This window comes from Falco rusticolus, chromosome 13 (assembly GCF_015220075.1).
Source record: "Falco rusticolus isolate bFalRus1 chromosome 13, bFalRus1.pri, whole genome shotgun sequence".
Lineage (NCBI taxonomy): Eukaryota > Metazoa > Chordata > Aves > Falconiformes > Falconidae > Falco > Falco rusticolus.
The window spans coordinates 29,916,277-29,941,269 of NC_051199.1; the positions used below are offsets into that span (position 1 = coordinate 29,916,277).

A 24,993-nucleotide genomic window follows, 5' to 3' on the forward strand; every position below is an offset into this window, starting at 1 on the left:
ACCAGGGTCCACCCGCACCCCAGCTTCCCCGGGGAGCAGCATGGGTGCCCGGCCCGGGTGGAGCCTGCCTGCAACCCAGCACCCCATCTAATCATGGAAACTGGTGGGACACGAGCCTGCAGCAGCAGATTTCACAGCAGGAAACCACAGGCTCGCTCTCAGGCGATTAATGTCATTTTAATTCCTGGTAGACTTTACCGTCAACTCCCGGGGAGCAATGCTGCGAGGATAGGCACCAACCCGCCTCGCCCAGGGCTGGCGGGGACCCCCACGCCAGGGGAGCCATGCTCGGCCCACGGCACAGCCTGCATGGCGGCACAGCCATGGCGCCGGTGCCACCACCCCACCAGCTGTGCGGCCAGCCGTTCAGCCAGCCCACGGGGCTCTGGCAACACCTGAAAAATCTTCCTCTCAACTTGTCCAGCGGAGTAAGGACCGCAGGAGATTAACTGCCAAAGCAACAGTAAAACCAGAGGAAGGGAAACAGATGCCCGCGCCAGGTTTGGGCCATGTGCTGCTGGCACTGGCTCAGAGGGGTCCCGCTGCACCCCAGCGAGCACCATGGGGGCTGTGCTTTGAAATCCCATTACTACTTTAAATACTCTTCAGAACTGCAGAGTTTTGTTAAATTTTACATAACAAAATCTTACATTTAGTTTCTTTAACGCATTATTTAAACCTTCCCTAACTTCTCTTAGGATAGCAAGACCCATGTACCACAGTAGATGCAACGGAATCCAGACAGAATAAAACAATTTAGCTTCCTGAGCAACTTACCATAACCTACTAAACAACTGTACCCTATTCTGCTGCCGATTTGCATGGCCGGCAGGGGCCACAAAGTGGGGTAAAAAGCTTAATTCTTACCTGGGGCCTCCCGCGCGGGCACGATGGAGCGTGCTGCAGGCTGTGGCAGTGCAGCCACCGCCTCCGGCGTCGCAGGGCGAATTACAACATGCTTTCCTTGCAACCGCGGGACGGTGGCCTAGCAAGGGGGGAAACAGCGAAAGGCCAGAAGAAGTACGTGTTCCAATGCCTATAGGTCTAAGGATGTGAAATTAGCTATTCACAGTAGCATACGGTAGTAACCATGGCAACGGGCTGTGGTTTGCATGTATATTTTCTTAAAGAAGCAAAAATTACTTTCAGCTATTAAAAAAAGAGATGCAAGGGGAAGTGCTTTTGCATTGCAGCCGCATCTCAAGTTGCAGCGTGGCTCGCCGCCGGGGAAGCTCACGTCCCAGCACAAATGCGCACTTTGAAATGCACCAGTTGCAGACGTCTCCGCTGCGACCCGTTAATCTGCCCATGAGCATCTGGCGGGGGGGACGGGCTCAGGCTGCCCGGGGCAGAACCATCGCCCTCAGTCCCTGGGACCTGAGCGATGGCTGGGGCGGTGCCCGGGGGCTCCCTTCCTGCTGTGAGCTGCAGATAACAGCTGCCCGGCTGGCACGCTGCTGGCCTTGCCGAGCAGAGACATTTAGACCCGTTTCTGTCACTCCTGCCACAGACCCTGCCATCTCCAGGCTTCCTGCGCCAGCAACAGCCCTTCCACCAAGCCCTGCAGAGCCAGAGCCTGCTGCACGCTGCAGCGCTTGCTAGCAAGGCCCCTTGCTCAGCCCAGGGAGGGAAATGCCATCACCCCTGGCTTCAGTGCCAGCCCTGCATGACACTGCAGAGTGGCTCCCAGCCCCGGGCGCAGCACCTCGGCAGGGGCCAGCTGCCCATGGGGGGCATTGCGCAGGGTGCAGGGGCTATTGCCCAGGGCATGGGGGGCATGTGGGTGGCAGCTGGCAAGCAGCTGGCAAGCAGCAGCCCAGGCATGGCTGCACAGGAGTGCTGCCCGCCTTCCTCTCCGCTTGCCAAAGCTGCTTTCCGCAGGCAGAGCGAGAGGGCTGGGTGCCTGCAGGCTGCGGCGCACAGGACCCAAGCCTGCAAAGCAGCCTCCTTCTCAGCAGCTGCCTCCCTTAACTGCTCCTGCTTCCAGGGCATGCTGGAGGTGCAGCCTGCAGCTAGAAGTACCCCAGAAACCACTGCAAAGGGATGCTGCAGTCAACGGCAGCAGTAGTTACGGGCAGGATCTCGTTTCTTTCCACTCCTTTACTAGTGTCTAGTGTCATGATGCTGTCAGAAAGCTGGTGTCAAGGCACGGAAGTCCACCATCTCACCCTACAGGATGCTGTATGAGTGAACTGAACAGCTTTACAGGAGCCGCGCAGCACATCTCATGGCACACCACAGCAACCCCAGGCCTGGTGTGCTGGCCGAGCAGTGCCCAGCACTGGCAGCAAAGGTGGCTGCACCGGGGACAGGGGCAGGAGCAGTCTTCATCTGCACGGTTTCCTCACTGAGGCTGCTGCAAGACCTGCCCTTCAGTGCAAGGGGTTTTCTCCAGACCTGATCACGTACACTGGCATCCCTGCCACCTGAGGTGGGGTGGGCAGGCAGAAGCCGGCAGGGACAGGCAGGACCGGTGCTGGGCAATGGCCTCTCCTGGCAGCAGTGGGGGCAGCAGCACAGCCCTGCCTGCCGGGAAAGGAGAAGTCACAGCAGCAGCAGGGCTCCCTTCTGCAACCGCTGTCAAACTTCTGCCCTGTGGGCTGGTTGGAGGGAAGGCTGCCTGCAGCAGGAGCAGCCCCCAAGGTCCCCCTCCTCTGAAGGGTTTTCAGCTCTCACAAAGATCGGGGTGTTGCACACAGCACCTCTCCAGGATCTGTCGCAGGGAAAGAACAGACATAAGCAGAGCACTTAGCACAACATGTTTACTGTAATATGCTTACACTTGCTTTGCAGGCAGAGGGACTTAACTGCTAATTCCTACAGGAATTACCAAAAGCTGTTTTTCAGGGAGCAGGATGCTTCAGGTTTGATACTTGGGCACTTTATATAACACCACATTTCACCTTTACACCTGAAAATTAGGAAGTGATTTACAAACCTGGCTTTTTCCATGTTAAAAGCCCAAACAACAACTATGAATGAAACATACCTGCACATGGACAACCCTAGGAAATGTTTTTTAATAACTCACAGAGACGGGCTTTGCCAGGCAGCTGTGGTTCAATGGCGCGACATCCTCCCGTGCTGCACCCAGCCACTGTCGACCTTCCTCCCGGCCGGCCCGCACGTGGCAGGGCAGGACACCGACACCCTCTCTCCTGCTGGCAAACTCCCTGTATGGATGCTGTTAAATTGCATCAGGATTGTTTAAACTGAGGCACACAACCGAATGAGATGAGATGCTGCTACCCTGCCCACATGGAAATCCTTAACCCACAGCAGGTGTGGTGGGGAACATGTTTAATCTTTAAGTGTTAATTGCTCCTTAGTAGATAGTACATTAAAATGCATTAACTGTTTAAGAGAATTTGTACTACGGACATCTGCTAAGCAGTGAATTTTCAAATAATGTATTTATACAGCTACTGCTTCTTGGGGGAGGGGGGGGATGATGAAGACTAAGCCCACAAACTTCATGTATGTTTCATTTACAATGAAAAAGGTTAAGGAAATTTACATTGCATAGTTTATATTTTCTTTTTGAAAATTATTGACGTAAAATAGGCAAGCCACTGAGCACAGCTGGAGGAACAGGGCTGACAGGGGCAGGCAGAGGGAGAAGGCACTAAGGAGGCAGGGGAGAAACGCCAGCTGTCCCGCACACAGTTTGGTGCCAACACTACAAGGCAGAATGTGCAGTACAGTACATATATTTACAGCAAAGTGCTCCTCACAAGATATGTCACAAAAACATTATCGCTTGGTAACTATTCTTGAGCCTCCAGACACAGGTAAGCAATCAAGAGAGTTGAAAACGACCTGGTATGCCTGAATGATTTTGTGCAAATTTTCAGTACGGTAAGGCTTTTTAATCAGAGCTCTATCCCATTTAAAATCTTGGTTTTCTTCTCTCTTCAAAAGCATCACAGTTACCCCAAAATGTACCAGGACCGAACAGCATAACAGCAAATTCTGTTATCACACATCCTGCAAGACACAGGGTAAGAACTTTGGTTTCATCAGTTTTAAGAGTAAAGCCTTTTCCTTCTGGGGTTTGCATCATTAGTTTCATCAACTGACATCATTAATGTAGCAAACAGTAGGAAAACTGGAGTTACCTTCACCAGCAAAAAATGTTTCTTCCGCTAACCAGCAGTCTTTCCCAAATGGAGCGTTTGAACGTAAAGCCAGATCCAGGACTTGCAAAGTTCCAAACCTTGAGTTGTGATCTCAATTTCTAATAAATAACAAAATACACATAAATTGCAGAATGTAAATTATAAGCTGATCTGATTTTACTAAGGTTTTGGAACAGTCTTCTAAGAAATACCTATTCCTGGGGTTGTATTTGGTGCATTTTTTGCAAGGACATGGATACCATGCATGAAGAATCTATTTTTCCCATCCAGATTTTTTTCAGGCAAAGCACAGGCACGCTGGTCATTTTTCTGGGCTTTTCAGAGGTTCAGCAGCCTGCTCAGAGTAACATCTCTGACAAGGGTGAAAGGTACTCAGAAATTTCAGCCACAGAGATATGACAGATAAAATTTCCCACGGGTGCCAGCCACCGGTGTAGGAGCCCCAACACGCCCTCAAGGTCTCCATCCGAACGGCAGCATCCCCAGTGAGGGGTCCTGTTCTGGTCTGAAAAATCACAGATAAAACAACAAAGATTTTCTCACTTGTCGTGAAGCTCTTGCCCTGCTGGGCACAGCACATTAGCAAACATCACCCCGCCTTGGCTCTTCAGGCAATTAATTTTAGTGTGTTATTAATACATGGGCTTATAGAGTGTTTAGAGCAGGGCCAGTACATGTTCCCTGCAGTGTCAGATACGCAGCTGGGGAAGTCTTCATGCTGTGATTATGAGTAAACTGTTCATTAATTACTGATAAAAGATGAACTCATTGGCACACTTTTGCTCAGACTGTCATTTGCTTTGCTGTGTTTCTTCTGCATGGAGCTGAAGTGTCTCCAACACCAGACTGCTTGGGAGATATATAGTGGCAGGTCAGATGACAACGCTTTCTGTCTAGCTCTTTTCCTTCTTTATTATTATTAAAAAGTCGTTCAAAGCCTGAGCTCTCTCTCAGGCCTTATTCCACAGATATTAAAAAAATGAGCTCCTTTGGAAGGGCTTTCTTCTCTCTCTCGAAGGTTTCCTGCAGCAGTGCTCCCCGAGAGGATAGCCGGACCTGAGCATGGCGCGGCTGTCTGCCTCCCACACCTGCTGGGCCATCGGCACTGCCTGGCAGCTTGCCGGTGTGTTCGGCGCCTTCCCTGGCTAAAGCGGCAGCGCCGCGAGGGACTCATTGCTGGGGAGATGCCGGTATCACACACACGGGAACGCCACACCAGAGTGTGGAACAGGACGTGAAAGCAGAAGAGCTAAGCAGAATACTTTCTTTCCCTACAAATGCCATTAGCGATTGCTAACGCCATGAAGGAAGGGTCTCCAGAGCATGCCACCAACGTGTCTGCTGCCAGGGCTGTGCCGGGGCCCCGTGTGCCGTCCCCTCATGTTCCATCCCCAGGGCAGATGCCCACCCCAGGGCTGGTGCCAGGTGCCAGCAGCAAGGCCACCATGTCACCGACTGGCACGGATTTGCCATGATTTAGGCTCTTGGTTTGAAAATGTAAACGTGCTGAGATGTTTGATTCACAATTCACGCGACAAAGCCCTGGAGAGGCCATGGCACAGCATGGCAGCCACTTGAAGAGCCTCAGAGGAGCATGTGGCACTGCAGCCTGTGCGAGACTGGGGAAGGGACCAGGGAGACGCTCCCCGGGTGGGCTCCAGCACTGTCCCCCCAACAGCAGCCCTGGTGGGGAAGTGCTTCAACCCCAAGGGCCGTGCAGAGCCATAAGATGACACCATCATTACAGGGCTTAGCATGTGTTATAGTTTTTGGGGGGTTCATAGAATCACAGAATGGTTTGTGTTTGCAGGGCCCTTAAAGCCCACCTAGCTCCAGCTCCCTGCCCCGGGCAGGGCCACCTCCCCCCAGCCCAGGTTGCCCGGAGCCCCGTCCAGCCTGGCCTTGAGCACTGCCAGACTTCTGGTATCATTTGTTCTTACGGATCATTATTGCATTTTTAATTCTATTTGGGATGCCGCTTCAAAAGAGATTCTGGGCACTGGGAAGGTGGGCAACATGACCAGAAGACTTACTGAGTAGCTGGGGAGACCAGCAGGTCTCAGGTCAAAGCCTAAAGAAAAGCCTTACTGAGGAGGAGCAGCTCTGCTGAGACCCTCGGCCAGGCAGCGGGTGCAGGGGGAGCAGGCTGCTGCCCTCCAGCCCGACACCGTCCCCCCCACCACCCTCTGTGGAGGCAAAGGCTCTTAGAAATGTCCACTTCAACAGCTGTTGTAGAAACTACAAAAATCAGGGCAAACCAGGGTGTACAATTGCTCATGGTTTGTAAACAGTTCTACATTACTTCATTTTTTTTTTGAGTCAATAACATGATTTCATAATTACACAAATTATAGTGGCTGCAGAATAGATGAAAAATTCATAAAGCAATTTGTTCTTCCAGATGCACATATCCTTCATAATGCTGAAAGGCTCCAAGTTTATAATCAGTTGGGTTTTTTAACAGAGAATTTCTGCTTTTTTTGGGGGGAAATACCTCTCATTAATACTTGTTCTCTGTTAAAAATATTATATTTGAGCAAGAAGCAGAAATGTAAGAAATGCCACCCATGTATGTCATAGCATTCGTGTTTTACAAAGGAGCTAATGGGCACATACGCTCACGTATCACTCATACACAGTATTTCCCAGGCAGGACATTTACTATTCAACAGAGCAGGATCTGAAAGAGAATAACACAGCCAAGAAGTAACAAGAGCTAAAATAAAATAATTCTCCAGGGAAACTGTGTACTAAACTCAGCAGGGATGCAGCCAGTTCCTGAGAGCTCCAGGTAGCTCTGTACAAGAGTCCCACTGACACAGGAGAAAAAAAAAGTCTTCCTAAACCCCATCAAAAATCATTACGAATGCCAGCAGGGTAAAGCCCCTTTGCGCAGCATGCACTGCCTGGCATCCCCCTGTAGCTGCTTCGTTCCCAGGGCTCAGTCACACTAGCCACTGCTGCCACAAACCTCATTTATAAGCCTCCCAACTTCAGTGAAAGCTCTGCAAATTTCTTGGCTCAAGGAGCCAGGCAGTCACGCAGACCTTTGTGCTATATATAAACCCCCTAAAACGTCAGTGCTCTCCTATGAGGGGATTTATAAACTGGCTCACATCTCCCCAAGCCAGTTTGCTCTTTGATAAACAGACTGGACATCTGCTATCCTGCTCCAGTGACAGCACACGTGGGGCTGAGCAGGAAGAAAATACCTGAACTTCTCTGCCTTTTCAATATTCTGTTATATGGCCCCACTGGCATACATCTTGCCAGGCAGCATTTCCGTCACTGGTATCATCCATAGTTAAAAATACCAGGATTGAACCGTACAATAATGTTTATACACTATGCGATCCCGACCCCGCAATACGAGCTGCATTTGTGCTGACATCCTTTGAAAACAAACTTAATTCCAGTTTTGTTCACATTAATAGTTGTTAACTGCAGCAGGCTAATTGGCATTTCCATTTCTTCCTTTCTGACATCACAGTGCCAGCAGAGAAGGGCTATGACACGCAAAAACTTTTTTTTGAATTAATATTTCCATTGCCCTGGAGACCCCTTCCATTTTCCAACACTTGTGTCTGTGCTTTTGATGAGATGGTAAAGCCTTAATAAAGCTTTTGCCAAAGGGAACAAACTTTACATTACACCTGGAAACCACAGAATGCCCAAGTTAGTTTACTTACAGATTCACAGAACGGTTTGTGTCGGCAGGGCCCTTAAAGCCCACCTAGCTCCAGCCCCCTGCCCCGGGCAGGGCCACCTCCCCCCAGCCCAGGTTGCCCAGAGCCCCGTCCAGCCTGGCCTTGAGCCCTGCCAGGGACGGGGCACCCACAGCTGCTCTGGGCAGCCTGGGCCAGCGCCTCCCACCCCCACAGCACAGAATTTCTTCCTAAGATCTCATCCAAAGGTCCCCTCTTTCAGCTGAAAGCCATTCCCCTTGTCCTGTCACTGCACACCCCTTGTAAAAAGCCCCTCCCCAGCTTCCAGGTGATCCCTGACACCATGCTGTGTACAAAAGCTGTGCAATTAAATCTGGTTTTTTTCATCTGTGGGATAGAAATGATGATGACTGGCAAAGAAAAAAAAAAAAAAAAAAGCAGCTAATATGTTAAACTGAAGCTACATGTTCAAATGATGATCTAGTAACATATAAAACTGAAGGGTGGCAGTGGGGGAGAATCCATTTGGAACGTCCTGAATTCTACTTTTTCTTCCCCCACTGAAAAATAATAATCCAGGCCACTTCCATCAGAACAGACAGAACTGATCCTATGCTGCTTTTTTCTTTTTCTGTGTTGAAGGGTTTTCTGTTCCAAACATATCAGTAGCTTTAATACTTTCTTACTCAAGCTGTAGTTTGTCTGGCCAGATGTCTGACTCTGTTCTTCTCATTATTTTTCTGAATTTTGATCAGGTCTTTGACTCTATTTTGAAAAGTAATGATTTTAAAAGTTTTCAGGAGCAGGAGCTTTTTGTTTGAAAAGAATGAGGACACTTTGATTAATTTGTAAGGGCTTATCTGAATTGGAGGAAATGTGGGAAACAGATGGACAATCTCTTCTCTCCCTAGTTCGGAGATAAAATACCCTCTCTCCTCATTTTCATCCCCATGTTTGCAGATAACGGCTTTGCCTTCCTGCCATATCTCATGTCAAACAGATCCAGATTGGAAACAAAGGTATCTTCCTTAGTAAGAGAACTACTAGCATGATCCTAATATTTTTAGATTAGAAACCAGTGTAATTTGTAGTAATAAACTGGGGCTGTAAAAGACCCTCTTGTACCTTCTTGTGTCATTTAGGCAGCTTCCCTAGAACTCCCCACGAGAAACTGTGTGAGCGGAGCCACGCTGGCCACCAGTTTTGCCATGGGCACATCGGTGGGCAGCAGCGGCAGCACCTCAGCTCCCCTGAGCTCCATCCGATAGTCACAGAGTCACACATATTGGAAAAGACTTTCAAGATCATCAAGTCCAACTGTAAGGAGGAAGCGGGGGTTGGCTCGGAGAAGTAAAACATTTAATTCCTGAATACTGAAGATGGGAAGTACATAAACACAAAGTACACTGGGTAAAATTGAGCGATACTTATTTGGCTTCTGTCTTTTGCATTTTTTTCCTTTCAGAATTTAAATCCCAAACAACATTGATAGCTGTTAAAGGCCCTTCTTCTGCTGTATTTATTTATTGCTGAATGTATCCAGGCATAACAGATAGTTTTAAAGAGTGAGCTGGTGAGTGCTTTGGAGAGCAGGCTGACAAATCCTCCAAACAGCAGTTCTGACCATTTGTTTATACTCAAGACTGCTTTGCCCCTTGGACACATGCCAGCATAAGCATGGCATTTGAAATGGGTGAGCCAGCCATGCTCCCGTGCTTTTCATTTTTAATACTGGAGAATATCTTTATCTCACCTTCTAGTTAACTTGATTTGTGAATCTGGAACCAGAAACATTCTCATTTCATATCAGGGTCAATATATGGTGCTCCATTATCGCTCAGTTACTGGACTGGCAAGGTTACCTGTTCATGCCCCACCCCGACCTTCACTTTACTGAAACACCTTTTCTTCAGTATCAAACACTGGCATGAGACCTACGACACCATTCATTGTCACCACCAGCTTTGCTGTTCGACATTGCTTTCAAAATCCCATTCCATGCCATGGGAATAATGAAGATCTGCACTCTGAGTATGCTACAGCCCTTCAAAAATGCCATCTCCCCCCTTAAGGTTCTCAACTAATTTCATTTCTCCCAAATCTGAAGGACTAAGAAGTGGATCACCAGGCTGAGGTGTTGATCATTTCCCGAAGTTTGTTACTGCAATGAACCTGCCACCACCAGCCTCTCAAAGGATGGGCCTCCTGACAACGCAGCGATTTAAGCCTCATTCATGTGAGAAATACAGATGCCTAATATAGCAAAGTCACAGACTGTTAGAAACAAAATAAGGTCTATCCCCATTTGCTCCAAGGAAGCACACGCTGTCACTTCCCAACACGTGCTCCCGGGTGTTGTGTGCCGGTGGGTGCCTCTCCCTTTGCTGAGCAGCACAGGACGCTGCCACAGATGGTTACTGCAGATGTTCAGGCCTAGTGCTTTAGTTAATTTGCTTTTTCAGTTCCACCCGTTATCACCCAACACCTGGCAAACAGCCAGTAACTCCTTCCCTGCTACTAGCAACCTCCTTGCCCTTCCAGAGCAGTATCACATTCCTGCCTGTACCAGCTCAGCCAGATTGAACGTTAACCCCTGGCCAGGTTCCCCAGCCCTCTCTCCCCCTCCCCGGGCGGGCGAGGCCCCCTCGCACCTGCGGCACGCGGTGCCTGCATGCCGACGGCCATCCCCGGCACTGCGCTGCGGAGGAAGGCTGCCCATTGCTGGTCTGCACTGCACACCCAGCCCACTGCCTGCCCCCACTGTGCCTCTGCCAGCTCTCTCCTTACCAAGGAGGGTCATGCCCACAGCCAGTCACCAGCCGGCATGGCTGGGAGTCTCCGGTGCTGAGGGCCAGCCCGCTGCCCCACCAGTCAGTGCTGCTGCCCTTTGCCCAACATGCCAGCTTCACCTGGGCATCCAGGGGCTCCTACCGAGCCATGTCATCCAATTGTGTCATTATCCTCCCCTTACACATCCTTAATGATATTAAAGGTGATTTGACGTAACCTCATCCCTTTGACATACATAGAGAAGAAATATTTATTACTGACCTCCTTTACTAGTCCATCCTTTCTGTGAAGCCCCGCAGAGCCGTCCCTTTGGTACCATTTCATCAGGCACATTATCACATGGTTGCTCAGCCTACAAGGCAATGGCACCGTGCTCCCTCACTGGTTACAGCTTCCAGCAAGAGGCGCATTCTCTCTTGCTTCTCTTATTGCTTCCCTTACTTCACTAGGGAGACCAGAACTGGATTTACCAGAAGGAAATTGTTTTTCTCCTCCAAGGTGGTATATACAGCCCCCTGCAGTAAGGCTTCTGGAAACTACCAAAACCACTGCCAGTGTTTTCAAAAGTCATTAATCCTTAACAAATGGAGATATAGGTTAGCTAGCCAGCTGCTTCATATGGATTCACCCCTTCTGCTTCCTCAGCACCGGTAACTTATTTTGGGAGGAGTTATGTGCATGCTAGACCGCCTTTCCAATTAAATGCAAGAGTAAAGCAGAGGGTTACTTGTGTGCTACACATAGAAGAGCTTTTTTTAGTCTCCTAATCCCATATAGGTGTATTTGCCCACAGCCAGTATGCCAGCCCCGTGCTGGCAGTCACTCTGGCAGCCTCCATGGCTGCAGCGCACAGAGAAGCCATCACACCAGTCACAGCCTGACCAAGCCGCCGGTACCCCGGTCTGATTTTACCAATCTCCTCCTCTGGAGTAAAACCTGGAGACTCTGGATTTTACAAAACCACAGAGCAGCTCACCCAAAGAATTAATCACTGCAGAGCAGCCCACCTGAAGCAGTTGCTAGCTGATAGCCCCTGAAGGGGGGCCATGTCCCCACCTCGCCCCCACGCCTTTGGCTGACAGACACCCAGCCAAAGCTGTGCTGGTCACCCCAAAGAAGAACCGTGGCTACAGGGTCCCTTGCAGGCAATGAGAGCCCCTCCATGTGATGTGTCATGCCAGTGTTGAGCTTGAGGGTTTCCACCACTTAGTACAGGCTTTGGCAGACTTTACAAACAGATGTTTTCATTTACCCTCCTTAACAACACTTGAATTCTATCCATTTTAAAACTTTAATTCTTAACAAAACAGTTCATAACAGTCCCCCAAAAGAAAATTAGATCTGCATATATAACACTGTTTTCAAAGTGATATCAAACCCGTAACAGTTTTAAATGTTTACTGGAATTAGAAATACTCAGTATTAGAAGCCAAACAGAAGTAGAAGCAACTCCGATACCTTCGTCAAAGAAAGAAGTATCTTCAAAGAGAAAGAAAACAACTAATTGTTGATTTTTTAAGTATAGATATCCATCAATCTAACTCTTTAAATTTTATGACCCTGTGGGCCAGACAAGACATAGCTTCCCAAGCCTTAGTGTAAACAATACTTATGACAGCCACTGAAAAGCTCTTGTATGTCTAATAAAAAAGGAAAGAGACCAGCAAATATCACAAATATCTCTTTACTTACCCACAACCAATCGTCATTTCTTCATGCCAGACTCAGCTCTCCAGTATCCTAAACTAGCCTTCACAGGCAAGCCCAGTACTCTTTTTTTAACTAAATAAAAAGTATTAGACTTGTACACTATGTCATAGTTGAAAGCCCACAAGCACTTTCACCTAATAATAAAACCCCTGACATTTTATCGTGAAAACATTCCCTTCAACCTTATTACCCCCTCTCCAGAAAGCCCAAGTGCCAGTTCATGTACGAGGAACACACAACAGCGTTTATCGTACAGCAGAAGACATCCTGTAGCCACTTCAGTAAAAAGAAATAAAATAGGATTTGGGAACTAGCAGAAATAACAAATCTCTTCCATAAGTAAGCTGTGGAACATGTGGGCATGGTCAGTGAGGTTTGCCTTGCTCCCCAGGAGCATTCCATTCTCTCCAGACCCTGTGTCAGACACCCAGACACCCTCATCACGAGCCTAGCAAATCCCAGGGGGGCGTTTGAGTCTGCTGTGATGCTCTGCTCACTGCCCTGCGCTAGGGGACTTGCCTGGGCACCAGCACTTTCCTCACCCCCACCCCGAGCTCTTCCACCTTTCCCTCACAACCCATCCCCCAGGAAAAACACTATTTAAGCCAAAATACTGTAACAATGCAGCAGCCTCAGCTTCTTGTTTGCCTGAAGCATTGCATTTCAAACAACTCCAGCTTGTCAGTTTGAGATGGAGGAGACCATGTTAAGTAGAGACCCTACAGGAATTCAAATCCTGGACATGCATCCTCCTGAAAAGCCACAGTGGGCAATAATGCGTAAATTCAGGGAAGAAAAAAAAAAGTCATTTTCCCCATCTCTTGCCTGGTTTGTGTCTGCAGCAGAGCCCCTGGCTGTCAGGGCCATGCAGCCAGTTGAACGGGCAGCCCAGGGCAGCCCCAGCCCCAGGCTCACACAGGACTGCCCCCTAACCCAGGCAGCCCCCCAACACGCTGTCCCAGCAGACCAGGTGTACCTGTCTCCTGCGCACCCCCAGACCGAGCCCGCTCCACACGCCCTGCCACCCGGGCACGCAGCTCCCGGGAGAACACTGCCCAAGGTCCCCACGCAGCTCCCAGAACGCTGCCCAAGCTCCCCAGGCCCGCTTGCCCCTTCCCAGCTGCACCAGGCCACGCAATCCAGCAGAACAGCCATCAGCTGGAGCAAACACAGGATCACACCTGAGGAACAGGTCTACCCACCTTTGCTGTTTTTTTGTGAAACAACCAAAGGGCTGTTGCATGCTTCAGCAATTAAATGATGTTTTGAACTGCAGTTCGAGTAGAGGCATCAAATAGTTTACCAGCCACATTTAGAAACAAAGAAATTCTTCGTGGAAGGACTGTAGCCAACTACTTAGTTAAATATTAAAAGTAACTAACATATGTATACTGCTGTGCTTACAGAAGCGGTAAACTCTGATCTGTGTGAAAGCTCTGGCATTTTGGCACTTTATCAAAGTATTTCCTTTGCTTTGCAAGAGGTTTTTATATATCTGCAATCCAAAGCAAGGGCATTTTCAAAGTATTTTGTTGCAAAACTGCCAGGTTGCACAAGTGGAAGTACGCAGCAAGTCTTCCTTTACAGACAGTACAGCAATTTCAAGAACAGAGACGTTTGAAAGGATCACAATCTAAAGGACAACCATCATTTCTTTTCCAATATTTGTTACAGCAACATCAGCTGATTAGCATTAGCTCGCCAGCATGGTGTTGGCTGGGTTTACCACTGAAATGCCGAGACCTATTAATATTGCTGGCTCACTTCAACACTGTGAGTAGCAGAACGGCTCCAAAATAATACACAGGCTTTCATGTATAGTCACACTAACAGTACTTATGTAGATGGAAGTCTACAACAGTGAGCGCAGTTCCCCTCCTGCCAACGAGGGAGATTAAAATTACATTTCAAAGTGAAATTTCACATTGATGTGAACATGGACAGTAATTGCAGGTTAGCTTGCACATTGACTTAAATAATTACATTATAATGAGTGTAGCAGACATGATTTTCTGTGCCCCACGTATTTCTAGCTACATAAAGAGAATGCCTTTTTTTTTTTCCCTTCATATTTTAGCAAGGGATTTCAGTGCTCTGGCAGCAGCTGTGCCCCTGCTCCCGCCAGGAGCCTTGTGACAGTGCCGTACACCTTTTGGTACATTGGTACTTGGGTTTGCAGCCCTTCTGCCAGCTGCGGCAATGCCAAAGGCTGTCTCCCTCCCCTTCTTTATCGCCAGGCCTGCATGCCAGGAAGGAAATGCCCTTCCTCTCCTTTTAAGGCTGGCTGCATGGCCCGGCCAGGTGGGCACACAGGTGCTGAGGCCAGCCCACAGCGGAGGCGTGGGGCAGCATGCCAGCAGGGCACCGTGCCGCACAGCAGCGCGGGAGCTCAGCGCCCGCAGCCGCTCTGCCAGGATGCTGCAGCCTACCTGGCTGCTACCGGAGCTGTGCCGTCAGCCTTTCTGCAAACAGCCCAGCTCGGGCCACCAAACGCCCTGCTGGATGCTGCTGGGAGAGGGAGCCAAGGCAGGACCACCAGCCTTGGTGACCTCAGGGTGTCCCACAGCTGGTCTCAGCCCCTGCTTGGGCACAGCCCTCCCCACCTGCTTGCACTGTGCTGAACAACAAAACACAGTCCCTGCAGTGAAGAAATGCCAGGGCTTTGGGAACTGTTGCGTCAAAGCACAGCCACGAGCGCTCAAATGGAAAAAATTACCCTTAAGTTGGTGTCCGCGGGGCTGTTTCTAAGAGGACAGGCTGGGGAGGAGGGTGGCAGGACCTGCCCTGGCTGCCTGCCATCAACAGCCTTTGGCACTGGGTCCACGTTGCACCTTGGCACAGTTTGCTGCAGGGAAGGAAGAGCGTGGCGAGGAGGTTGTTTCCACATTTCAGCTCCCACGCTTTCCCTCTGGCCCTGGGGGGGGGGGACAGCTGAATGTGCCTGAGGAGACGGGGCACAAGCGGCATCCCGGGAGAGGACTGGCTGGTGCCAGCCCCTCCAGCGTGCAAGGGCACCTCCAGGGAGCCCGGGCACAGCAGTGCCCTGGCAGCCTGAAGCAGCTGAGGATGGGCTGCTTGGTTCCCTGCCCAGAAAAGGGCATCACGTGTTTACCACTTCACTGAAGCAATGCTTAAAGTTCTCCTCCAGCCTGGCAAATTGAAGTACTCAAATCGATCTATACTTCCACACACACTTGGTCCCACTTTTTCTTTGATGGGTAATTTTTTTAAAACTGATAACCAGCTCAAGTACGACATCGATGACTTGGAGCAGACCGCACAAAACACACTACCTGCTTTTGATAGGTTCCTTAATTTCTGCGTAGCACTTCTGGGGAAGGTGAGCGCACACCTGTAGCCCAGCGCCATGTTGGTGCTCCCAGGGCTGCAGCTGGCCAGGATGCCGTAGCAAGCGGGAGGTTTCCCCATGCCCACTGCCCGTGGGAGGGCCAGGCTGCCCTCACTGCCCAGCTGGGAACCAGCCGGAGCTGCTCAGGGCCCTGGCACAGGACTACCCACGGGGCAGAACCACAAATTTCTGCTCAGCACCAACCCTGCGCTTTGTAACTCTTCACCCCCAGAAAGAGGCAGCAGCTGCCAGCGTTGGGAATGCGTTAAGAGGAATAATACTCTTAAATATTCTAAATGAAAGAAGTGATTTTATTTAGGCAATGCTCTAAATCAAAGAACAATTTGCTTGAGTGATTTTTTTTCTTCCAGTGGTTGACCAAATGATTGACATAATATTGTCCTCACCATATATATGGCTTGTCAATCCCCAAAACTTTATTATAACTACTAGAAAACTTGATATTTAGGAAGAGGGCTTCATGTTCTTTGATGACAGCTGGGGCAGTACAGCTGGCAGAGCTTTTGTTTGGCTTCTGCAGATACAGTCATCACAGTAAAGTCTTGAATTGTGGCATCTCACACTAAATATTCTTCTTGAGGTAACGAAAAATCCACTTGTGGAAAAACCATTCTCTGCGCAAGATACATAAGGCTGCACAAGGATGCAGGGGAATTTGTTGACTGCATTACTGCAGACAGTAATAGAATGACTTTCCAAATACTCGGAATTAGAAGTTACAAAACACTGCCATAGTGATTAAATCCCTAAACGACAGTCAAAGCTCTATATGTGCTGGACACCAGTTTTTGCATTTTAGAAGAGCGAACTGACTGTCCCTGCAGGTGAGAGGGTCCGTCTGCACTGATGAAATGATGAAACATATTGCCACAGTACAGCAGCTCTTCCCAGAACCTGCACCAAAAAAGGGTGCTGAGCCTAACAGAAATTAGCAGCCTGGCCTTGAGGTCTTTCAAATTAAAATAAAAAATCTACATTAAATCTGATATTTCATCATAGCAGTAGTAGATGGCAACGGTCCTTGTTACGCAAATACACTATAGCATGTTACAAGTGTGAGAGAAAGACAGCAAAAGAGAAAGGAGAAAGAAAAAACTTAATTCCTTACCTGAAGAGCGCAGCAGCAGATCACAAGGGCTCTGGAGAAGACCAACATTGTCAGTCCAAGGGCCACCTGCCTTGGGACTGGCTGTTTCTCGGCTCCGAAGAGCATCCCTGGGGCCCTGTGCCCAGCCAGCACCACCCCAGGCATGGGCAGGGCTTTATGCTTTACAGCTCATGGCAGAAAATGGGATCCCGGGGCTTAAACCAGATATTTAGGCTCACTCCTCAGCATGCTGGTTACAGGTTCGAAGGGAAGCCCTGCGGTGTTACAGTGGGAGTTACACCCCTTGCCCCGGAGGTCCCAGGGCTCGGCTGTGGCTCTGGCTCCCGATGCAAAAGTTACATCGATATCTGATGTCTGTAGGAAATTTCTCAGTCACTGCAGACTGCAAATGCAAATTCCAAGGCATTCCAGTTCACAAATCACCACTGCCTCACCCTTCGGTGACTCCCCGGCTCTTCAGTAAACCATAGTCCTCAATTTCTTTAGAAGACGCTGCTGATTCTCATGGGTCTAGTTGAGACCTACTTTCAAACACATCATCTGCTATGAAACACTTTCCAAACAAGCATTTTTATGGCACATATTTTCCCAGTCTGAGGAATTAACCAACAGAGATAAAGTTTTTTAGGGCTGGCACTGGGTTCGCAGCACCTCAAGAAGTCACATTGCTTCATTATGCCGCTTCCCCTGCCAGCAGCCCTGGTCCATACACACCCACACCCATCCCTCCATGCCCAAATTAAAAGTTATCAGATCCCCCAAAAAAGGGAAGACAACACAAGTATTACTTCTTCCTCTCACCTAGGATCTGAGTATGGCCACGGCAAAAAAAAAAAGACACCCACAATTTCAGGGATTCTTCTGTAAACACGCGTTGCTGGAGCACTACAAACGGGTTGATGTACCACTTAACCAAAAGGCAGTGACATACACAAACCCCAGCGGACAGACAGCAAACAGACAGAAAACACCCCAGTCACTTCACTTTGACACAAACCAAGAAATTCCATGATCTGTTTTTCTATGACACAACTGTCCATAGAAACAGCCAACCCATTCGTAAACTGTACAGGCTCGTGACTGCATTCTGTAAACACTTGCTTCAGAGCACAGCCCTTCCACAGTGCCGTCCTACTTAAATAAAAACAGAACAGTGCTCGCTCAGTGCAGTTCAGTTGGTGCAATCGTCACCAGCTCCGGGCACAGCAGGGCATAGGGCAGTATCTCCAGGGCCCAGGGTTAATGATTAGTTTGTTCCGTAAAAGTAAGCTGGATTTTCTAACACAGCATTTAAAGTTGTACTCTTTATATTTCAGTAGTAAGCATTGATGTATACCATAAAAATCAGATTCCAGGTGAATGAATATTAGGACAATTTTTTAAATTTTTTTTTTGGTGAAAAAGGCACTAGCCTTTGGGGGATACACAGACCTGTAAGGCTACACACAGCACTGCTCGGGGCAGCTTTTGTTTACCTGTTGAGCTGTCTTTACCCCAACCCACGAGTTTTCTCACTTTGCCCCTCCCGATTCTCTCCCACACCCCAGCGGAGGGGAAGGAGCAGGCGGCTGTGGGGGCTGAGCTGCCCCGCCAGGGTGAAACCACGGCTTGAGGCTGCAGTGGTGCTTTGGCCACGTGTGAGCTGAACTGTCATCGGCACGGAGCTGGAAGTGATGACTTCAGTGATGCTAATGAAAAGAAGCAGCAAAAAAAAAAAGGTCAAATTCAACAGCTGCTTTTGAAGATCACTTTAACAGAAATAACACCATATTTGTAACTGCCACATCTGGGATCAACCAAATAACACTAATTTTGGGGCACTGGCTATTGGTGAACTGGGATGGCCAACAGTGGAAACAACTTCAGGATTGCACAGGCTGCTTCGTTTGGGTTCTGCCAAAAGCTCATTTGGAGCTGCAAAGGGCAGAATCCCCACGGCCGCGTTCCCTGGTGTAGCTGCTGTGCTTTTGGAGAGACTCAGCTTTGAGACAGCATCACCTTCAGAACTGCACGCAGAGCAGCTACAGCTGGTCCTGCTACATCCCACATGCAGTTGTGCACCGGAGCTAAGGCTGCATGTCAGAGGGGAGCACTGAGCTGGCCGGTCCTCTTGAGAGATTTATTATTAATGGCCATGTTGGGTCAGAACTACCTGAAAGATGAAAATTTGAGTACACTGGTATGAACAGCAAATACCAGACTGCAGCCAAATAGTCCTGTCATTGTATGGCAGAAAACCAACTGACAGCACGTGAAAGAGCAAAGCTATATGCTGAGATTTGTGTTTCTACACTTTCGCTGTCCCACTCTGACAAGCATATTAAAAAAATTACAGGCTTTGGACGCTAATGTCGTGATCATACATAAGTAGTTTTAAACATTATTTATGTTGGGATTTTATCCAGTCCTGCAGGCAACAACAAAATTCATGGCAGGGTTACAGAAAAGCAAACCCTTAATTCCTAAACACAAGAAACTGCTGAAATTTACTTTTTGTGTTCAACACCTGGTAGCAGCAGAAAGACTTAATCTCTCTAATAAATCTCCCGGTTCCTGTGTTTGTGCAGCAGCTCCGCTGACACACACCAGAAGCCGGGGAGCAAATCATGATGGGCATTTTCAGGCAAGTTGTCTTCCCCCCGCTGCAGGCTGGTCTGCCACGTCCACGGTAGGCTGCACCCCCCGGCAGGGCATGGGGGGCTCTCCAGAGGGACAGTCCCACAGCATGTGGGATCGTTACTTGTACCTTGTGCTTTAGAAATGGACATAAAGAAGAAAAAAATATGAGAGATCAAGTTACAGAAAGACACAAAAATAAACAGAAAGTGCACATCCAGACAGCAAGTCCATGAAAACAGATTTACAGGTTGCCTGTCAAAGGCATAAAGTGGAAGCCTTCTTTAAAATAAGATTTAATTCCAGCACAAGGAATCAAATTGAAGTACTTCATGCTAAGAAATACTGTTTGAGAAAATTACATGTAGTTAGATCAGTACATTATACAACAGGTTGAATCACTGTAGTGATATGCAGCAGCTTTCCAAAAAAAATTATTACTTTGGTATAATTAAAAATAGGAATAAAGTAGCTAAAAGGAAGCATTTAAGTCTGTTAGTATTGCTTTACACAAGACAAAGATCAAAATAAAGTGTTATATAGAGCAGTCTGAAAACTGTTTTATGTAGTACACAAGCTTATTCTTCCTTGCGCAGGCAGTAGGTCTTGAAAAGCTACTTTCATAAGCATCACAAAAGTCACACAAAACTCCTTGAAACCTCATATATTTTACAGTAAGCAGAGGAACTATTAAAGAGAACAGAATAATTAATATTAAACATTGATTCCTCTCTATTTATTTTGGTACCAAGGTCAATTCTGATGTTATTTCTTCCCTTGCCAAGTTGTACCAAATACTATGCCCAAAGGTATTGCAGTCAGGAGAAAACAAAGACTATTAACCTCTGATGGTAACTGGAAAACTAATTTCTGGCTTTGTTAAGGATACTACTAAAATCACTCCAGGAAATAACGAAATCAAAGCAAAGGAGAGAGCGTCTGCCCACCTAACTCTGGCTCCATGCCCAAGATGAAGAGGAAGATAAATGATGCACAACTGGTCCTAGGCAATGGCAAGGGCGAGGACTAGAACAGGCATTCAGAGGTCACAACGCTCATCCTAAAAGCCAAACAAAACCTGAACTCTGTGTGATTTTATGGAAATCAAGCCATCTGAAATGTCCCATGACATTTCTCTGAAGTGAAGCAAAACACGCCCGACACCCGGAACAGGGTCTCCCGAGAGTCTCTCCTGGCTGCCTGCACTGCCAGGCCCTCATGGGGATGGAGCCCACCCTGCCCTGGCTGGGGCTCCCAGCGGGCAGCACCGGCAGCAGCTCCCTGCACCCAGCTCCTCGGGCAGGGTTCACAACAGAGCAAGAGATGCGCCAGCTTCACAGCCCAAATGTCAAATTAAGGTTCGGGATTAGATCTGCAGGCATGGAGCAGACAAACCCTAATAAAACATCGCAGTAGACAACACCAGCTGGTTGAAAGAGCCATACATCTGCATTATTTAAGTTACACCCACTGAATTCTTGGCTTGAGTACCCAGAATTTCAATTAAAAACCCCAGAAAAGCACCTGCTGTCCCCCCAGGCCTGCTGATCGGGCACTCTGCTGTGTGCTCCCTGCTGGCCAGGTGGCTCCTGCTCTCCACAGGATTTATTTCCAGCAGAATGGGACACTCATCCAGGCAGCTGTCAAGAACAGACATCATCTGCAGCGCAAGCACTCCAGCACATCGTTTTCCCAAACAGCCTGAAGATTGTGTTTCACTGGGTGTTATCATATTGAAACAGCAAACTTCACCACATGCAGGGAAGCAAAATTAGGAAAAATATCACTACCATCATACTTTTATGCTTTAGTCCTTAAAAACTGCTGAAACAGGTTTCTAATTCAATTGAAGCAGCTCTCTGCACTACACTGATTTTTTTTTTTTTAAATGGGATATATCTGCTCAAGTACTGTAGAAAAAGCCCCTCTCCTGTCTTCCCCTCCCAGCCTCTCCACATGGGAGCCAGAGGGCTCACCGTCAGACAGGGTCATGCCAGTATCCCACCTCCCAGGTCGGGCTCAGGCAGGAGCTCAGTGACCACCGAGGTGACCAGGACAGCAGCCCCCGGGGGCCAATGGTGTGGGCTGCAGCTTGGCTCCAGGCAGGGCAAGCTGGCTGATGGAGAACAAACCCAGTGACCGGCTCAGCTGCATTTTTTAGAAAACCATAAAGAAAAAAAAAGTCCTGTCTGGGTAGGCTGATGAAGGAGAAAAAAAAAAACCAACCAAACACAAATGGGTGCTCATGATCTCATTTCAATTTTCAGAACAGTAATCCATCAGATCACTCTCCTCAAACAGACGTATTGGACAGAACCCTTCACCACGGAGAAGCTCCAGGGGGGAGCAGGACAGATGTGTGGGTCTCGCCCAGGAGGCACCGAACACCCACCGTGGGGGGATCCTGGCACCTGGCACCTGCCAGGGTGGCACCCAGGCTGCCCCAGCAGCTCGGGGAGGGGGTTGCACGTGCTAAGGACTCGAGGGCCGTTTCTGTACTTGTTAAATCCCAAAAGGGCTGTGGGCTGGCATATTTTCAGAATATCTCAGTGAGGATTTGCTGCCCCTCGCCAAACAGACACGGCCGCGACGGAGCAGCGAGGCCGCCTGCTCTCCAAACACATCAAGCACCACCGAGCGCAGAGGCAGCGTGAGACTTCAGCACAGCCTGCTGATGTTCTACAGGCACCATCCTTCCCGGCACCTCTGCTTTCCCTGCACAGATGATGTTACAGCTTTCCAAGACAGCTCCCTGCAGAAGAACTCCTCTTGCCTCCCCTCCCGGCAAAGCCGGGCCAGGAGCAGGTGGCTTGTGCCAGGAATTAAATTCCTTTGCAGGGAGGCTCCAGCCTGCAGGTCCCCGGGACGCTCCGAGCAAGCGGCTGCTGCTGGCGGAGCTGCCCCGGGAGGAATACTCTCCCTGCTCTCTCGGCTGCCCGCAGGACCGTTCAAATAAGACCTTAAAAAAACAAAACCAAAAAAACCCCCCACAACCAAAAGCCACCAGCAAAGGCACCTTCAAAACCATGGGTGTTAATGTGCAAACTGATGCTAAGCTGATGTTACAGCCATTAATAAGATCTGGAGTTGGTGTTTTCATGCCATTCAGCTCCATTTTACAAGGAATTATTTCCCGTTCCCTCGACATTTTGTGTCCAAAAGCCCCATGGAACTGGAGGCACTTTTACCAAAATTTGCATGAAGAAAGTTTAAAGTCACCGAAAATGTCTTTGGGAATAACATGCAAACATGCTCAGCAGCAAGTATGGCTGCTACACCACCTACACCACAGACTTCTCCTTGGACCTCACAGCACAGCTTCTCGGACATTTAGGCACCCGACAGACCACACACATGGTTAGCCCAGCAAAACCAAATTCTTGAAGATATATTGCAACTTGCCACAGGGTGACTAAATACATTGTTGGCAGTTTCATAATGACCTCCCTAAAATGCTCAAAGTTAATTAGAAGAAGATAAGACAAAATCAACCTGGAAGCCAGAGAGGCACTGAAAATAATTTGCTTTCATATCAGGAAGAGGTTATTTCCCTGTGACAGAACTACAAACATGAACCTCAAAAGACAGCTTTGCTTAGGGTAGCCGATATCTAAATCCTCCCCTCAAATATACTCAAATATATAAATTTTGAAATCACAGCAGAAACCAGAATTTTTCCACACACCATAAAGAAAAAAGTTCTTTTAGGATGATAAAAGTACTTCCTCTCCACTCAAAAATATATTGTTAGATATAAAATTATGGCAATCGATCCTCACATATAAGCTTTTTAAATTCAGGCATTTGTAGAAGTACACTGTAACAGGATAATGTTTGTTTTTACTGGCTGCTGCTTACCCTGGAGAAATCACCAGCCATTGTGCGCCTTCAGAAGGAGGATTTCCTCTAGTAAACCTGTCAGTGAAAAACAATCAGGCATCCTGATAGCTTTATTTGGTTAGAAGAATGGTAAACTCATGAAGTGCCAACAGCTATTCAGTACAAGAAGATTAGATGTGAGCAGCCAGGGCTCATCATTTCAAGTAATGTCGATTTGAGACTTTCCATTAGCTGATTAGAGGAAATAAGATGCCGGGGTTGTTTTTATTGTTAAAAGACCGGGGTGGGGGGGTGGGGGTGGGGTGGGGTGGGGAGCCGGGGAAGGGAAAGTAAAAATTTTTTTTAAGCTAGCTTGCATGAGCTACCATTACAAGGATGGAGAAAGCACGTCTGAGCCAAGCCATTTGCGGGACCGGCAGAGGACAGGGGTGCGGCATGGCGCACCCCCCGCGCACGCGTCCTCCCTGGGAGCCTGCGGCGCGCTGACTCCCGCCTGCTCTCAGGTCACATTTGCTGTTCGTGCTTTCGTTTACATGGGATATTTCTTAGTATTTGTGCTTGTAAACCAGCTCTACAGAACAGCATTTTTGCACATCACCTCCCATTTGCTACATCTACAGAAGTGTATATTATGAGGAAAGTGAGACCTTACAGGAGCATATTGATTAGAACGAACATCTGAAGTATACATCAGGGACCTGGTGCTGGAAAAGCAGGAGGAAGGAATATACCGTATCAAAGTACTCTTATTTCTAATTTCATACTAAATTTAATACCAATATGCTTATTAAAGTGGTATTTTCCACTGCAAGGCATGCAAGTGCATAGTTTTATACCGAAAATTCTAAACTTCTCTAAAAAACCTTTAATAGCTTCCCAATGCTTTGCATGCAGCCACATGATTTGCAGTGTAGAATCCTATTAAATCCCTTTGAAAATATCTCAGCCAATCACTATTAATCATATATGAGATGACTAAGCAGTAATCTGATAAGTTGGATATGGTGCCATTACATGTTAATATTCTTTATGCAAAAAAAAAACAACCATCAGAGAAGAAACCAATGCCCAGTGTTATTGATTGGCAGTACAGTAACCACACAAGGAAAGCTCGAAGCAGCAGTCCAGAGGAACCAGTGCTATTAGCATGTAACTATAATTCATTGATGCAAATTCAGGCCTGTGCTGGTCTCATCACAAATTTCACCTGCTGTGTTCCTACAAAAGTTTGGCATCGGTTTCCATTGAAGCCCTGTTGACCATTGCCAAGGCCCCTGCACATGCCCCGCACAGACATGTGTTTTGCCTGTGCCTGGTGCCCAGCAGCCTGGGCAGTGCCAAGCTCTCAGCACCAAAGATCCCCGGGCCCTTCTGGGGTGGGAGATGAGATTGGGACTTTTTTTTTTTTTTTTGGTCAGTCAAGACCTCCATTAAACCAGACTTTTGCTTTACCTGTTGAACTGTCTTTATCTCAGCCCACGAGTTTTCTCACTTTTGCTGTTCTCATTCTCTCTCCCATCCAGCCGTGGGGAGCAGGCGAGCAGCTGGGGGGGTTGCGCTGCTGCCGGGTGCAACCACATCACACAGGCAGGAATATTGCTCACACTCACCTGTTAACAAGAGTATTTTCAGCCAGGGGTCTCTAGCTCGGTACTATTTCTCGGTTTTGCTTTAGAATTTCATCACCTGCAAATGCAGTTTGTTGAAGGCAATGATGAATTTTCCTGCTTCCTGACCTCGTCGTCAGACAAGCCC

At 48.3% G+C, this 24,993-nt stretch overlaps 1 protein-coding gene and 1 long non-coding RNA gene across 10 annotated transcripts in view; both read right to left on the minus strand.

The window, feature by feature from the left end:
* Nucleotides 1–2,630, minus strand: part of MBNL1 (muscleblind like splicing regulator 1) — a 111,588-nt gene extending 108,958 nt beyond the window's left edge. Inside the window, exon 1 of one of the 2 annotated variants that reach the window (XM_037406507.1) lies at nucleotides 868–2,630. The gene's annotated coding sequence lies outside the window, so the exon portion shown is untranslated. The remainder of the gene's footprint in view (nucleotides 1–867) is intronic. The other variant, XM_037406527.1, reaches the window with a different exon arrangement.
* LOC119156581 lies at nucleotides 2,631–17,997 on the minus strand. Of its 8 annotated transcripts, none has more exons than XR_005107212.1 (4): nucleotides 16,783–17,967; nucleotides 4,119–4,237; nucleotides 2,831–3,161; nucleotides 2,631–2,713 (listed from the first exon to the last, which is right to left on the minus strand). It is a non-coding gene; the product is annotated as an uncharacterized LOC119156581 (long non-coding RNA). The 8 variants fall into 8 exon arrangements; XR_005107206.1 differs by lacking the exon at nucleotides 2,631–2,713 and adding an exon at nucleotides 15,021–15,218 and having other exon boundaries at nucleotides 2,749–3,161; nucleotides 16,783–17,997; XR_005107207.1 differs by lacking the exon at nucleotides 2,631–2,713 and adding an exon at nucleotides 15,021–15,149 and having other exon boundaries at nucleotides 2,749–3,161; nucleotides 16,783–17,985.
* Nucleotides 17,998–24,993: the final 6,996 nt, after the last annotated feature.